This window comes from Phyllopteryx taeniolatus, chromosome 11 (assembly GCF_024500385.1).
Source record: "Phyllopteryx taeniolatus isolate TA_2022b chromosome 11, UOR_Ptae_1.2, whole genome shotgun sequence".
In the NCBI taxonomy this organism is placed as follows: Eukaryota; Metazoa; Chordata; class Actinopteri; order Syngnathiformes; family Syngnathidae; genus Phyllopteryx; species Phyllopteryx taeniolatus.
In genome coordinates this window covers 4287837-4304222 of record NC_084512.1, presented here as the reverse complement: position 1 = coordinate 4304222, position 16386 = coordinate 4287837, and the positions used below count along the sequence as shown (strand labels likewise).

General features: G+C 46.1%; 1 long non-coding RNA gene across 3 annotated transcripts in view; it reads right to left on the bottom strand.

Annotated features, from left to right (window-relative positions):
* Positions 1–16386, bottom strand: part of LOC133485460 (uncharacterized) — a 102341-nt gene that overhangs the window by 10637 nt on the left and 75318 nt on the right. For all 3 annotated transcript variants that reach the window (XR_009790697.1, XR_009790699.1, XR_009790698.1), the window contains exon 2: positions 13672–13790. This is a non-coding gene — a long non-coding RNA (uncharacterized LOC133485460). The remainder of the gene's footprint in view (positions 1–13671; positions 13791–16386) is intronic.

The window sequence follows — 16386 nt, the reverse complement described above, 5'->3', positions numbered from 1 at the left end:
CGCCACCCATCCTTGCTCCGGCGGCGCTCGTCCAGCGGCCGCCACCCGTCCTTGCTCCAACGGCGCTCGTCCAGCGGCCGCCACCCGTCCTTGCTCCGGCGGCGCTCGTCCAGCGGCCGCCACCTGACCCTAATCCGGCGGCGCTCGTCCAGCGGCCGCCACCTGACCCTACTCCGGCGGCGTTCGTCCAGCGGCCGCCACCTGACCCTGCTATGGCGGCGCTTGTCCAGCGGCCGCCCCCTGACCCTGCTATGGCGGCGCTCGTCCAGCGGCCGCCATCTGACCCTGCTATGGCGGCGCTCGTCCAGCGGCCGCCACCCGTCCTTGCTCCGGCGGCGCTCGTCCAGCGGCCGCCACCTGACCCTACTCCGGCGGCGCTCGTGCAGCGGCCGCCACCCGTCCTTGCTCCGGCGGCGCTCGTCCAGCGGCCGCCACCTGACCCTACTCCGGCGGCGCTCGTCCAGCGGCCGCCACCTGACCCTGCTCCAACGGCGCTCGTCCAGCGGCCGCCACCCGACAACGCGACCGCGGCGCTAGTCCAGCGGCCGCCACCCGAACCTGCTCCGGCGGCGCTCGTCCAGCGGCCGCCACCCGACCCTGCTCCGGCGGCGCTCGTCCAGCGGCCGCCACCCGACCCTGCTCCGGCGGCGCTCGTCCAGCGGCCGCCACCCGACCCTGCTCCGGCGGCGCTCGTCCAGCGGCCGCCACCCGACCCTGCTCCGGCGGCGCTCGTCCAGCGGCCGCCACCCGACCCTGCTCCGGCGGCGCTCGTCCAGCGGCCGCCACCCGACCCTGCTCCGGCGGCGCTCGTCCAGCGGCCGCCACCCGACCCTGCTCCGGCGGCGCTCGTCCAGCGGCCGCCACCCGACCCTGCTCCGGCGGCGCTCGTCCAGCGGCCGCCACCCGACCCTGCTCCGGCGGCGCTCGTCCAGCGGCCGCCACCCGTCCTTGCTCCGACGGCGCTCGTCCAGCGGCCGCCACCCGTCCTTGCTCCGGCGGCGCTCGTCCAGCGGCCGCCACCCGACCATGTTCCGGCGGCGCGCGTCCAGCGGCCGCCACCCGACCCTGCTCCGGCGGGGCTCGTCCAGCGGCCGCCACCCGTCCTTGCTCCGGCGGCGCTCGTCCAGCGGCCGCCACCCGTCCTTGCTCCGGCGGTGCTCGTCCAGCGGCCGCCACCCGTCCTTGCTCCGGCGGTGCTCGTCCAGCGGCCGCCACCCGTCCTTGCTCCGGCGGCGCTCGTCCAGCGGCCGCCATCCGACCATGTTCCGGCGGCGCGCGTCCAGCGGCCGCCACCCGTCCTTGCTCCGGCGGCGCTCGTCCAGCGGCCGCCACCCGTCCTTGCTCCGGCGGCGCTCGTCCAGCGGCCGCCACCCGACCACGCTCCGGCGGCGCTCGTCCAGCGGCTGCCACCCGACCACGCTCCGGCGGCGCTCGTCCAGCGGCCGCCACCCAACCCTATTGCCTGGCCCCTGCATTACCATTGGGTTCGGCACCGTGGCCGTCCGCCTGAGTGGCCCTGTAAAGACCCTGGTGCTTGCCGTCCTGGACGACCTCCTGAACCGCTCAGCCAAGCACCTCACCTCGGGTGGCCTGGATGGCCACCAGACTGACCTGAGGGGTGGACTCTGTACCCTCCTCCAGGCCCCCTTCCGCCCACCCTGGGTTGATGACTTTTTGGTTGTTGTTTGGGGAACGTCTAGGATCCGTTCCTTTAGAGGGGGGGTACTGTCATGGTTTTGGTTTGGGTTGTGTTTAGTTTTGTTCCATGTTTTCCCGTGTTCCATGTTTGTCGTGTGATCGTTAGGTTGTTGTGTCCACCTGTTCTCGTCCACTTTGTGTCGACCAATCACCTCTCTCCAGCCACTCGTGTCTTGTCCAGGTGTTCCTCGTTGTCTCGTCAATTTGTTTGTATTTAGTTCCCTGGTTTCTATCAGTTCTTGTCGGTTCATTGTCGTTGTCACATGTCTTGCCATGTCATAGTCGCCTGTTGTTTTTGTCATAGTCGCCTGTTGTTTTTGTCATAGTCGCCTGTTGTTTTTGTCATAGTCGCCAGTTGTTTTTGTCATAGTCGCCTGTTGTTTTATCATTGTGATTAAATATTATTATTTTGAGATTCCCGCACTCCTGCCTTGCCTCCCTGCTTCCCTGCAATTGGGTCCACCATGTTCTTGCCTTGCGTTCCTCGCCGTCGCCCTAACCATGTTCATGACAGTATGATGCGTTCCACAAACTGTTAAGGAAAGATGCTATGAAGGTTAAAATACTGTCGCTGGTTAGAAGATTTGACTTTCCGGAGAGTCCCAATGTCACGTGATAAAAAACGAAGGCGCTGATACGGCGAAGACGAGATCTGTGTATCGCAGATCGATTGCTATTCCTTACAGTTCCCAGATGTCTGTCACAGGTAATTTGAAATTGAATTTGTCGAACTGAATTTGAAATGATCAAACTGAATGTGAAAATATATCTTACATTCACTTCAAGTTTATTGGACTTCAGTTTCAAACTAATAAATTCAATTTCAAATTATACTATTGTGATTCAGTTTTTAAATGCAATGTTGAAAATTATCCATCCATCCATCCATCCATTTTCTGAGCCACTTCTCCTCACTAGGGTCACGGGCTGCTGGAGCCTATCCCAGCTATCATCGGGCAGGAGGCGGGGTACACCCTGAACTGGCTGCCAGCCAATCGCAAGGCACATATAAACAAACCACCATGTGCACTCACATTCACACCTACGGGCAATTTAGAGTTGTCAATTAACCTACCATGCATGTTTTTGGGATGTGGGAGGAAACCGGAGTGCCCGGAGAAAACCCACGCAGGCACGGGGAGAACATGCAAACTCTCCACAGCCGGGGCCGGGGATTGAACTGGTCCTCAGAATTGTGAGGCAGACGCTCTAACCAGTCGTCCACCGTGCCGCCTGTTGAAAATTAAACAATACAAATTCTAATTGTTTTTCAAATTCAATTTGTAAATGCAATTATTCAAGTGTAGAAATTCAAATTCAAATATAAATGATTCAAATTCAGTTCCACCTGTCGCATATTTCAGCCCATACACCTGGGACTCGTTTTGTTTGCATGGCAAGTTGTGATACTTTTCTGTAAAATTGTTCACAGCATATTTTAAGAGAAGCCTATCCAAGTATGCCCATTTGTATTCATTAAGACCCCTAACGAATGACAGCATTAGTTCAAACATGGGATGCAAGCCCCCATCTTTTCTTTTTATCTTAATAAAGTAAAGAAGAAATGGTGTACCTACTGTACAAGTCAACCATCCATCTATAGGAGTTTCATCTTTCCACCAGTGGGAAAACACCCTGATCCTTTTAAGCATGTATCCAGATTGACCCCTTCCTTTCATCAAAAGTGATAAAAGCTTTGCCTTAACTTCTGATGCCACCTTTCCCCAAGCCTCCCACTTCCTCACTACCTACAGTCACCACGAGTGCTACATTTGAATCAAGAATGCAAATGCGGCTACAGCCTCACAAAGCCTTGGGTGACCTATATTACAGCTAATGATCGGCCACAGTGTCGGAAGAGGAGCTGGAATGAAAGAGAATTTGAATGAAGCTGACCCACATATAAAGGCACGACCAGTTGGAAAGGCATGTTCTCTTCCCACTAAGTAGGCCACAATGGGCTTCAGGATTATGCACAAGTTCCGCTTTTCTCCTGATGGATGGAAACAGGAGGAAAGAGATGGTGAGCCCTTAGCAACAAAAGTCATCCTGTGAATATCCTAGCTAACAGGTTGGAGAACTCAACCTGGTCTTATCTTGGTAAATTAGGTTCCGTTTCTGTCGCCTCACCAAGCACCAGGTTGACATTCATGGTGCATGGGCAGAAAATAGAGTCATAATGCTGTGGTAAAGTGTAGCTCAATGTTCCTTTACCACCTAATTAAAGCAAAGCCAGGGCAGAAAACTCCTCAAAGTTATATTCCGCTGTATGAAGTAGGTATCTAAAGCGTTAAATACAAACCAGCTGAAGTGTTTTGAGTTCTTTGCTTAGTTTTATTGTATTTATTTATTTTTTAATTATTACTTTTTGCTTTGTTGCCATGACTCAACGGAATCAAGATGGCGCCTACCAGTGTGGTCGCCTCGGTAACGCGCTCTCTAGTATTGTTTTTGTTTTTGTGTTTTTCGTCCGTCTTTGGAGACCTTACACGACTCACTTACACAAGGGGAGACCTGCTAACCATCAAGGAGGCTACTCCGGACTTTCTGTCACCAACTTTCGCAAATCCGCTCAGTTTTTTCCCCGAGTTACTCACCGGAGCGGCGTCCGCGGTTTTCTGCGCATGGAGACGGAAGCGGCACCACAGAGGGAAACGTGCCGGCATTCAGGTGAAACTCCGCAAGAGAGGACACAGATTGGCGTTCCCGTCGATCCACCTCGCGAATGTACGCTCCCTACCCAACAAAATGGATGAGCTTCATCTTCTGTTAAAGACCAGTAAAGACTTCGGACGTTCCGCGGCCATGTGCTTCACGGAGACCTGGCTTTGCGACGCTGTACCCGATGGCGCCGTTATGCTTCCCGGTTTCCACATTCATCGAGCGGACCGCGACATGGAATCATCGGGGAAAACAAAGGGCGGCGGGATATGCCTCTATATCAACGAAAAATGGTGTACGGACGTCACGTTGCTCAGCACACACTGCAGCCCACATTTGGAGTCGCTATTTTTAAACTGTAAACCATTCTGCTCGCCACGTGAGTTCGCATCATTCATCCTGACTGCAGCCTACATCCCGCCTCAAGCTAACACGAACGCCGCACTGCTAACGCTCGCCGAACAAGTCAACGAAATTGAAAAAAACCACCCGGACTCACCCCTCATTATTCTCGGGGACTTTAACAAAGCTAAACTCAACCACGAACTCCCTAAATACAAGCAGCACATCGACTGTCCTACCAGGGAAAATAATACTTTAGACCACTGCTACACTACGGTAAAAAACGCATACCGTGCTATTCCTCGTACAGCCCTGGGCTCGTCTGATCACTGCTTAATTCACTTAATACCGACATACAGGCAAGAACTTAAATGCGCGAAGCCTACAGTGAAAACAGTGAAAAAGTGGACAAATGAAGCCAAGATGGAACTTCAAAGCTGTTTAGACTGCACAGACTGGAGTGTCTTTGAAAATTCAGCTGGCAGCCTGGATGAATATACGGACACTGTCACATCCTATATCAGTTTCTGTGAAGAGGTTTGTGTACCAACAAAATCTTTTCGCACATTCAACAACAACAAGCCGTGGTTCACTGCTAAACTTAAGCAGCTTCGCCAAGCTAAGGAGGACGCATATCAGAGCGGGGACAGGGCCCTGTATAATCGAGCTAGAAACCAGCTGACTAAAGAAATTAACATTGCAAAAAGAAACTATGCAACAAAGTTGGAAAAACAGTTTAGCGCAAACGACTCTAAATCAGTCTGGCATGCATTCCAATCGCTGACTAATTACAAGTGACGATCCCCCCAAGCTGAGAACAATAGCACACTAGCCAACGACTGGAATACCTTCTACTGCAGATTTGAAAAGGACACTTTCACACCACACACCCACTTGGCCGCACCCGCAACCACAATCACACCTCTGACTTCTGCGTTAAAAGATTAACAAAGCGGCAGGCCCGGACCATGTGTCCCCATCCTGCCTCAAAGTCTGCGCGGACCAGCTCGCTCCAATCTTCACTCAGATCTTCAATAGATCTCTGGAACTGTGCGAAGTTCCATCCTGTTTCAAACGCTCCACCATCATTCCAGTCCCCAAGAAACCTGCAATCTCGGGTCTGAATGACTACAGGCCTGTCGCTTTGACATCTGTGGTCATGAAGTCCTTTGAACGTCTCGTGCTGGACCACCTCAAGAGTGTCACAGGTCCCCTGCTGGACCCCCTGCAGTTTGCCTACCAAGCGAATAGGTCTGCGGATGATGCAGTCAACATGGGACTACACTTCATCCTAGAACACCTCGACAGTGCAGGGACCTACGCGAGGATCCTGTTCGTGGACTTCAGCTCAGCGTTCAACACCATCATCCCTGAACTCCATTCATCCAAGCTTCTCCAGCTCAGCGTCTCACCTGCCATCTGCCAGTGGATTTACAGCTTTCTGACGGGCAGGACACAGCAGGTCAGGCTGGGGGAGGCCACCTCATCCACACGCAGCATCAGAACTGGGGCGCCCCAAGGTTGTGTCCTCTCTCCGCTGCTCTTCTCTCTCTACACGAACGACTGCACCTCAGCGAACCCGACTGTCAAACTCCTGAAGTTTGCAGATGACACCACTGTCATCGGCCTCATCAAGGATGGTGACGAGTCTGCATATCGACAGGAAGTGGAGCGGCTGGAGGTGTGGTGCGGCCGACACAACCTGGAGCTGAACACGCTCAAGACTGTAGAGATGATCGTGGACTTCAGGAGGCATCCTTCGCCACAGCTGCCCCTCACGTTGTCCAGCCGCCTTGTGTCAACCGTCGAGACCTTCAAGTTCCTGGGAATTACAATCTCTCAGGACCTGAAGTGGGCGACTAACATCAACTCCGTCCTCAAAAAGGCCCAGCAGAGGATGTACTTCCTGCGGCTTCTGAGAAAGCACGGCCTGCCACCGGAGCTGCTGAGACAGTTCTACACAGCGGTAGTCGAATCAGTCCTGTGTTCTTCCATCACAGTCTCGTTTGGTGCTGCTACAAAAAAGGACAAACTCCGACTGCAATGGACAATCAAAACTGCTGAAAGGATTGTCGGTACCCCCCTACCCACCATTGAGGACTTGCACGCTGCCAGAACTAAGACAAGGGCGTGCAAAATCCTCTCGGACCCTCCGCACCCCGGTCACCAGCTCTTCCAGCTCCTTCCCTCAGGTAGGCGCTACCGATCAATGCAAACTAGAACTAGTAGACATTCCAACAGCTTCTTCCCTCTTGCGATCAACCTCTTAAACACCTAACCTATAATTCCCTTACAACAAGCTGGCAATTTTTTTGACTTGAGTTCGTTGTCACATTTCTGTAGGGCCAATTATGTATTACTCGTGCACTCACTGTAGTTGTCTCGCCATGCTGCACAATTTGCATATACTGGCCACTCATGCCAGAGTAGCATCTGCTCCATTGCACACTGTTTGAGGAGTATCTGTAACATTTGCACAACCAACATTGTCCCAGATTATCGCACTACTCGTCACTTTAAACCGCATACACTCCTTGAAGTCTCAGCGCCCCTTGCACAATGGTCATTGCACCGGTCTATTGCAATATTAGTCATTCGAACTGCTCTAAGTGCTAGAGGACTCTGCATCTTTTTGCACAATTGTTTTTTGTCAATGTCTCTGTCTCCAAAGTGTTCTGTAAATCTGTTGTACTAGAGCGGCTCCAACTACCGGAGACAAATTCCTTGTGTGTTTTGGACATACTTGGCAAATAAAGATGATTCTGATTCTGATTCTGATTCTGAATAGATTAAGTAAACACTCAATGCCTGTCTTTCAAAATTAGTCTTAGGTAAACCATCACAAGGTTATTGAACAGGGGGAATCAAGGGAAACCTGTGTGGGTTTTCTCCGGCTTCCTCCCACATCCCAAAAACATGCGTAGTAGGTTAATTGAACGCTAAATTGCCCGTAACTGTGAATGTGAGTGCAAATGTTGCACCCCGCCTCCAGCAGGCCCGCGACCCCAGTGACGATAAGTAGGACAGAAAATGGTATGTAAACATTTGTATTACAGTTTATATCATTTAGAGTATTATAAAATGAAGCAACAACTGATTCCAAACAAAATCTGAATTCATTAAATATAATAAATAAATAAAAAATGAGATCCGCTTCAACATCTGACCAAGACGTCTGCTTCTAAAATATGAATGCTTTTGTTGGTACTTTAGCTCTTATAAGCACAAGGAGGTGTGGGGCTTGTCTTGTGTGAACACTAATGGGAAATGTTTTATTTCCTGAGCTCATGTGGTGAACAGGTAGTAATTGGTGCATGTGTTAATCCTGGGATAACAAGTGTTTTCTAAGGAGAGTCAATGATCATCTTACAAGGTCAGTTTAGCCCTGTACGCTGCATGCATAATGGCGAATGCAAAGGCTAATAGGAGCATAATCACATCTCAAGCACAAACACACACACACACACACACACACACATGACTGTTTCCTATTCTGAAACTATAGGTAATCTCTGCACTAGACAGAAAAGTTTTTTCTTCAACAACAGTCTTCTCAACATTCTGGAAGGCTTTCCAAAAGAACAGAGACACCCTGTGGTACAACCTTCACTTTACTGCCATCTTTTCAAGGGGCTCTTCCCCCTTTCCCTCAAGCCACTGGGATTAGAGCCAGGAGGTGGCGGCAATAGCGACCACGCACTGTGACCCGTCCATTTTTATGACTTCATTATTTTCCCTCCCTGCCACGCTCATTTTCATTTGCCAAAGCGAGAGCATAATGACTGTGCTATAAAAACGCTGCTTTAACGTTTGCATACTGTTCTCATTTGGTCTGGCCCACAACCCTTCAGCTAGCATATGGCAGGTAATCAGGTCTGCAATCAGGACTGCACGTTACACAGGGCCTCGCTTTCTGCACTGGGGCTATTACCCATCTGTCTCAACACACACACACACACACACACACACACACACACACCATGCATATTTGTGCAAGGAGGCAAACACACCACTAGATATTTGAATACACATTTAATGCACAATTCAGTGAACACAAGTTTACACTGACTACACACAACACTCAACCACTGGAAAAAAAATATCACATAGGAGACTACACTGATGATCCTCTCAATGTTCCCTACCTGAGTGTCCTGTGTTAATTTATGGACTCCATAATCCAAGTGTAATTGCACAGGTACTTTATACGTGGCAAAAGTCTTTGCTTGTATAATGAGTGTATTTTACCATCCCATAACCAAACCCTCACCTTGGGCTGGTATGATTATTTTTAAACACATGAAGGCTTACACTTTCTTATTAGCTCCAGAATATTAGGCTACATACAGACTGCAGGCAAATCTGGCTCACTTCTGTCCAGATGAGACACTATACACAGGAGTGCACATAAAAAATTTGGTCTGGTCCTCAAAGGAGCACCAGAAGTTATTGCTTGGTGCTCATTTTTGTCCCGCCCAACCGAACTCACTGGGTGAAGTTGTAGTAGGTATGTGTGTAAAGTTTCAAAGATATGTGTCATTTTCTTGTAATAAAAAAAAAAAGAATGTGAACACAATGAAACACGGAACATACTGTAGCTGCTCGATAGCTCTTGAGGTTGTGCCATAAAGCGTGTAGCTCCTGAGTGCCGCCAGCCAGCCAGCGGCCAAACACAAGGACTTACAGCATGGAACCGCACAATCAGCTGATTTGGCACTGCTCTCTAGGGCAACGGTCCCCAATCTTTTTGCACCACGGACCAGTTTCACGTAAAGATGTCGTCAGAGCCCCTCCATGCTAATGAGTCACCATCGCCCCGTGAGTGACACCGTTTTGTGGTGCGGCACACGCTTATGGCTGAGCTCAACTGAACTAAAAAAAAAAAAAAAAATCATCAATTCATGAACTCATTTCATTCAGTATGTTCTCTCAAAAGGTTTGTTCGTTTGGATGAGTTATTCGTGAACGACAACACAAAGTAAATGCTTGGTACGCAAATGCACAGCGATACACTTGAATTTGTTGTGCTTATTTATTATTTTCAGTGTGCATGTACACCACTTATGTGCACTGATGCATATATATTATTCTGGTTTCCTTTTTTATTTATTTATTTTTTTTTTTTTTATTTGCCCTGTTTGGCTGGTTGGTCAAGCAAAAAGGAGGATCTGTATACCTTTCATGCCAGAACAGTTTTACTGTGTCACAGTGGACTTTTTAAGCTGCCACGGTGGTTTCTTTGTATTCTGATGGATATTTATTCAGAATTACAGTCGTTCAGTCGAACAGAACAAAGTTTTGAAAGGGGAGTGACAGAAACAACAAAAAGGAGAGAGGAGTGAAAAGGTAACGAAATAATACAGGAAAAGAAGACAACAAAAGACAAGACACTAGCTGTAAACAAGATAGGGAAAGTAAATCATTTTTACCTTTTACAATGACACTTCAGGTTTCCGATCTCCATTTTGGCCCTTCAGTGTGGAGTTTGTATGTTCTCCCCGCACTTAAGTGTCTTTTGATCCGGGTACTCCTACTTCCTCCCGCATTCCCAAAATATGCATGTTAGGTAAATTGAAAATTCTGTATTGCCCATAGATGTCAATGTGAGTTTGAATAGTTGTTTGTGTTCTGCACACACTGACACGCTTCCATATTTACTTCTGTGAAAACAGTAGCTGTTTGTGTACATAAAGAGCATAAATCTGGACTAAAGAACAATTAATTTTCAGCGTTTGTGTTGCACACAGCAGTTCTGAGTATTGGCAATAAGGCATGAAAGAGAACAGGCTGTTTTATGTTTATGGTTTTAATGTGGCTGACAGCCTATTGTGTAGTTCAAAGGTCATTGTTTCCGACATGAAAATTAAGGCCAAGAAAGGCGCATCTTCTTTGGCGGGCAAGAGTGGAACTTTACGTACTCTGGCCAATGACCAAAGAGATATTTCAAGTCAGCATAAAATTGAACTCTGAGGGCAGCCAAGAAAAAAAGGTAAAACATGCTATTCTGTAAATATAGCAGCAGTAAAAGGATGAACCCATTCTGACAACAGAGATGGAAACCTTTACCTCCAACTCAACCAGTTTTGAAGATTGAGGATGTCTTGTCGTGGGATATCCTGCCCCCGACTAGGCGCCACAGTAGAATCCATCATTGCTGCCTCATTGATACTGATGTATTTGTACAGCCAACCAGTTGGCTGTGTGTGTCTATATGAGGGTGCCTATAAACATGCACAATGTATATACTGGCTCTCCACCTGGGTACCCATGCTCAAGCCTTTCTGATCTCTCTGTCTTGTGTTTGTCGAGCTCTCAGGCTGAAATCCATTATTACCTCCTGAAATGACAACTCATTTCCTCAAATGTAATCCCTTCCCTTGCCTGCATGAGGCAGGAAAGTAAACACAGCCCCAATCTCGACGGCAAAGGAGGGTAGGGAGATAGTACTTCAAATTTGCTAAGTGAACTGGAAATGGGGAGCACTAGACCTACAGAGTTAAGATGATAATGAGAAGGAACATTTGGAGGGATTTATTCCAGAGCACCAATAAGGTATGGTAATACAATTCTCCAAAGGAGGGTTTTCCAGTTCATTTTTCATTTCAAACACATTATCTATTTAGGGTATTCTATTTAGTTTGACATTAATGTTTGGAACCAAATTCAACAGAAGCTTAATTAAAGACATTTGTCAAATGGATATTTTTAAGGGGTCTGAAATGCTTCTGTCTGTATGGAAACGTTTAACATGTTTGTCTTTCTGTTCAGAGACTCTAAAAAGATGTGTTTGTCTGAAGTGCAACAAACTATAATCATATCCTATATCGTCCTGTATTATGAATAAGTGTCAATAGGTGGCATTGGTGAAGTATCTGCCTCACATTCAAACAGATCAGAGTTCAAAAATCTCAGCACGGACCTTTCTGGGAGCGTAGGTGCGTGGGTTTTCTGCAGGTACTGCAGCTTCCAACCCACATTACAAAAGAAATCCATGGTAGGTGTGTATGTTGCTTGTCTATTCTGTATGTGCACTGTGATTGGTTTGCAACCAGTCCTGCCTCTCACCCAAAGTCATGTGGATCAGCTCCAGCTCACCCGTGACCCTGAAATTGTTAGATCACGGATGGATGGATAAAAAGTCATTATGCACAATTTCCAGCAGTATCATTTGCTATACCTGCACAATCTAATGATATCAACAAATGTCTTTACAAAGATAAACACTCTTTTGAATGACACTGCCAGAGCGATATTAAAAAGAGTACCATGGGAAACTAAGAAAACTAGGCTGCATTGAGCTCATCAATTGGAATTAGAGCTGAACGGACAACGAAAACTGAAATGAAGGTCTCAGTGTATGTGTGTCTGTATGGAGAAGAAACGAAGAACTCAAGATTCAAAGCATATCAGATCATGTGTCAAATACAATGTGTATGTCAGTGTCGTTGCTCCATAACTGATAGTGCTTCAAAATGCAGTTGGATAATGACCCTAAACATACTTAGGCCACTGAAAAATATTCTCCAATTCATATTCATATTCATATTCTCCAAGGGCCATCTCAGAGGCCTGACCTCAAGCTGATATTTCACGCTTTTTGCTTAAGACAAAAGCAGTAGTGTTTCGAGGGGGGTGGGCCTTCCCCAAAATTGCCCCCCCCCCCCCCCCCCCACCCCCCATCAATGAAATTAAACTGACTAGCAAAATTGGTGGCCATAAAATGATTTTCCATCTTCTCTCAGCTTCACAATTGCTTGTTTTCCACTCATAGACAGCTCTCTGCTAGTAATTTGATGACACTGTTATAAATGTAGTCTTCACAGGAAAAATGGAAGAAATCTGAAATGGAGCGAAAATATTCAGTGCTTTTTCATATATAATCAATGGAATAGGACACACCTGCCCAACAAAACACACCTGTCAGTGAGTCAGTCAGTCACATGTTCCAATACATATGTACACATACAGTGGGTGCTATCTCCTAAGTTGTGTATCAGAACTAGATGTAATTTTCTTTATTCATGTAATCCTTTAATTAATAAGCATGCATAATTAAGTTCCATCCTGCCACGCTCACTGGCAGAATAGTGATGTGATAAACAACAGAAATAATAATAACAATAAAAAGTCCATCAGCCTGCCCACCAATCCATCCCACACCATCAGCGACATTATATGTGACTGGTTTAATCGCAGGCCAATCACTGACAGGTCACAATTAATAAAAGCCACAGTAGGCACAAATAAACAAGTCTAAATTGCTGCCTTAATCGAATGATACAAACATTGGTGAATTGCAAAGGTTCACCACTGCCACTGACAATTTCCTTATTGTAGTCACTCATTCATGGCAATTTTATTAACATGGAGTGAATGTCTTCTGCCCTTCCACTGTCACAGCACCAGGGATCTAATTTCATTATTTTCCACAAGATTTGCTTGACTACTGCCGCCATGCTTGTGGCGTGGCATGGCCAGATGTTTATGGCATTTAGATGAGGACGCAAAGACTGTTGGGTAAACATAATTAAAGAAAGTTTCCTTTTTTTGTTTTTTCTTCTCTCCCTTACCCTCTCTTTGTGTCTCTACCTCTCCTCCTATGACTCTCTCTCATTGTTAACTTCACCTTCTCAGACACTTTCAATTAAATCCGAGCCACATGGCTCTCTGAGCAGGAGCAAGAGGCCTGCATGGAGGACTGAATGCGCAGAGAAGTGTGACTTAGTATGCGCAGATGCTTTAGCCAGCATTTTGCATGCAAATATGAAGACCTTTTGCACAAATACATTTAAATGTACTGAAACACATAACAATGCAGCTTAGGTTCACGTGTTCTTTAATGGCCCTAATTCTGTATTAAGTAGATAATAAATACATAAATTAAATAATAAAAACAAAATATTGAATAAATAAATAAAGTGTGTGTTTGGGTGTATGTGTGTTTGGGAATCATTGACTGCGCTACCGTACCTGTGTAACTGTTGAATCCAAACACTGTTGACCTGCAGTCCACTCAGTGTGTCCATGTTTATTAAGACCATCAACCAGAACCCAGCCACGTAAGCGTTGCTGTCTGTGCCTGTTGCATGCTAAATAACAGGAGAGAAAGAGTAACAGTGTAAAAGGCTGGGGGTAAATTTAATCACTCATGTCATGCTGCTATAACAGGCCAGCCTGCCTCTCTGTCAATTTGTGGAAATCGGCGTTACAAAACCACAAGATGGGTTAATAAAAAAGAAAGACAAAAAAAAAAAGGAAATACAGAAAGAATTGTAATTCCCTTGTGAACAAGTAACACACGGTATGTTTTACATGGGGCTATTACAAGATTATGTTAACCAGCAGAGTATCATGTGGTCATTTAAAAATATTGAAATATCGAAAGATGTCAGTTTGCTGCATCCTAAAAGGTGTTGTCTTTACCTAATTAGTAATTGATCTCTGGTGAAAATGAGACAGAACATTCTATTTGTATTTCTATGACCAATTGTTAAACCTAAAATTAAGTAAACAAGCCCTCCATACAATTCATTCATTTTTCCTATACCACATTGGTGGGGAACCAAGAATTTACCATATCTTTCAGTCCATCTTACTGTCTGATGCACTTTTTAAAAATTTCATACCTCTCCCAACTAATGTTGTGAATAGCCAAGACAACGTGAAGAAGACGGCACAATTGCACTATAATTTGGGGGGAGAAAGTCGTCAGGTCACACATTCATCTAGGGAAAAAAAATGTGTTGCAGAGGTAAGTAACAAATTTGGCATATGCCTGTCATGCTCACTCGACAGTTAGAATGACAAATTAACCGACAGGGCTGTGCCCCTTGACAGAACGTTAAAAGGAACCGGAAGTCAGACAGACACGCATTAAGGACAATCATTTAGAAACAGACTGTTAGACAATTACTACTACTTTACTTTATTCCTATTAACATCACAATAAAATCACCACTCTGTATTAATAGAATACAATCCTAAAAGTAGAAGAAAAGCAGTGCCATCTGGTGGCAAAGCCCCACCCCCATCCTTAAAAAAAAAAAAAAAAAAAAGAATCAATATTCTATGTAATAAATTGCGCCACAGACAAATATTCAGAATATGAATCATCCAGGATAAGCTACACAGAAAAAGGATGAATGGGCGTGTATTCATCAGGAATATTATAACATATCATCACAACGTCATGACCACCTACACAAATGAATGAAGTCCGATACAAGAGCTGTTTCAAAATTTCTTACAAAGATATTATTGATCCATTTGAATGACATGCTGACAGTGGAAGATATTACAAATGCTTAAAACCACAGCAATAAAAAATATTCTGAGCCTTTACATTTTGAAAGGCCAAATCATTCGTATAGTTCAAGCATGAGATCTACTTCGATTAAACAGATTCTACCAAATGCTGTGACCAGATGGACTGCGTATAGTGTATTTTTAAAGCCAAGGTGCTCAGAATAGTTTAACAATCTAGTCTTATTCATGCATTCACACAATGATGAGAGGATTGTATACATTTCCATGTGGGGGGGGGGAAGTAACCAGTGAATTCACATCCTGATAAGAGAGCATCAAAATAACAGGACTGAATGGAAACCTGGTTTTGTAAATGTATGTTAGTGTGTGCAAAGACAAACACCGAATTAGCACAAATCGTGACTGCATGTGCATGTGTTTGCCGCAGTTTTTTTCAGAACATAAATGTATTTGTCCATATTTTATAGTGGGATTCTGGGGGCGACACACTCATAAAAGCCTTCATTTGAACCATCACAACCAGAAGCATTCATTTCGTCCATTTGATAGAAAACATCCGATTCTCCGAGCGCATTTCAGCCACGCGCAGCCAGTTTGATGGCTGAAATATGCTGTGCGGCTCTAACCATGCAGCCACTTTTTAAGTATGCAGCGCGCAGCACATTTGATACCCTTTAGTGCACACGAACTGAGTAGCTGTCAAAAATACAACAGGCAACTCAAGTAATTATGCAGATTTATGCAAAACATTAACAAGAAGAATTAAAGGCACAAATGAGGTGGCTACACTTGAATTGTTAAGATTATGAATAATTACCATGAATCGTTTTACTCTTAATATAACTTGTTTTTGATAAACAAAGCCTTAATTATTGGAATACTTTGGAGGATTCTAGTGACCTTCATTAATCTTAGACAACAAGTCTCCGGTGAGACTTGAGATGAGGCCTGCACGCTCAAGCACACGTGTCCACATACACACGCAGTGACATGGGGTAAACATGCGCGGCTGGTGCTACATATGCTAACTAGCCACTTCAGCCTGGAGCGAGCAGGCAGACAGCTAGGTTTCATAGTTAAGGTAGAAGAGCTTGTCTCACACCCTGGTGCGTTCAGGTACATGGACACACACACACACACACACACGACGCACAGCAGGTGATGAACAAACCCCTTTGCGAATTGATAGAACCTGGTCCATCACTAATTACAATTACATCTCATTTCCTTCCCCTTCCCACTTTCCTCTAACTTTGAATATACTAGCAGATCTATTCTACATTGGACACGCTTCTCAATTCAGTCCATAATTAAAACTATGATGTGCCAGATGAAAGTACTAGGAGCACTTAGACTTGGAGAGTTGGCTGTGCCATAAAACAAATGAGAAAAAAAACCATTTGATTTCCTTTGAAACAT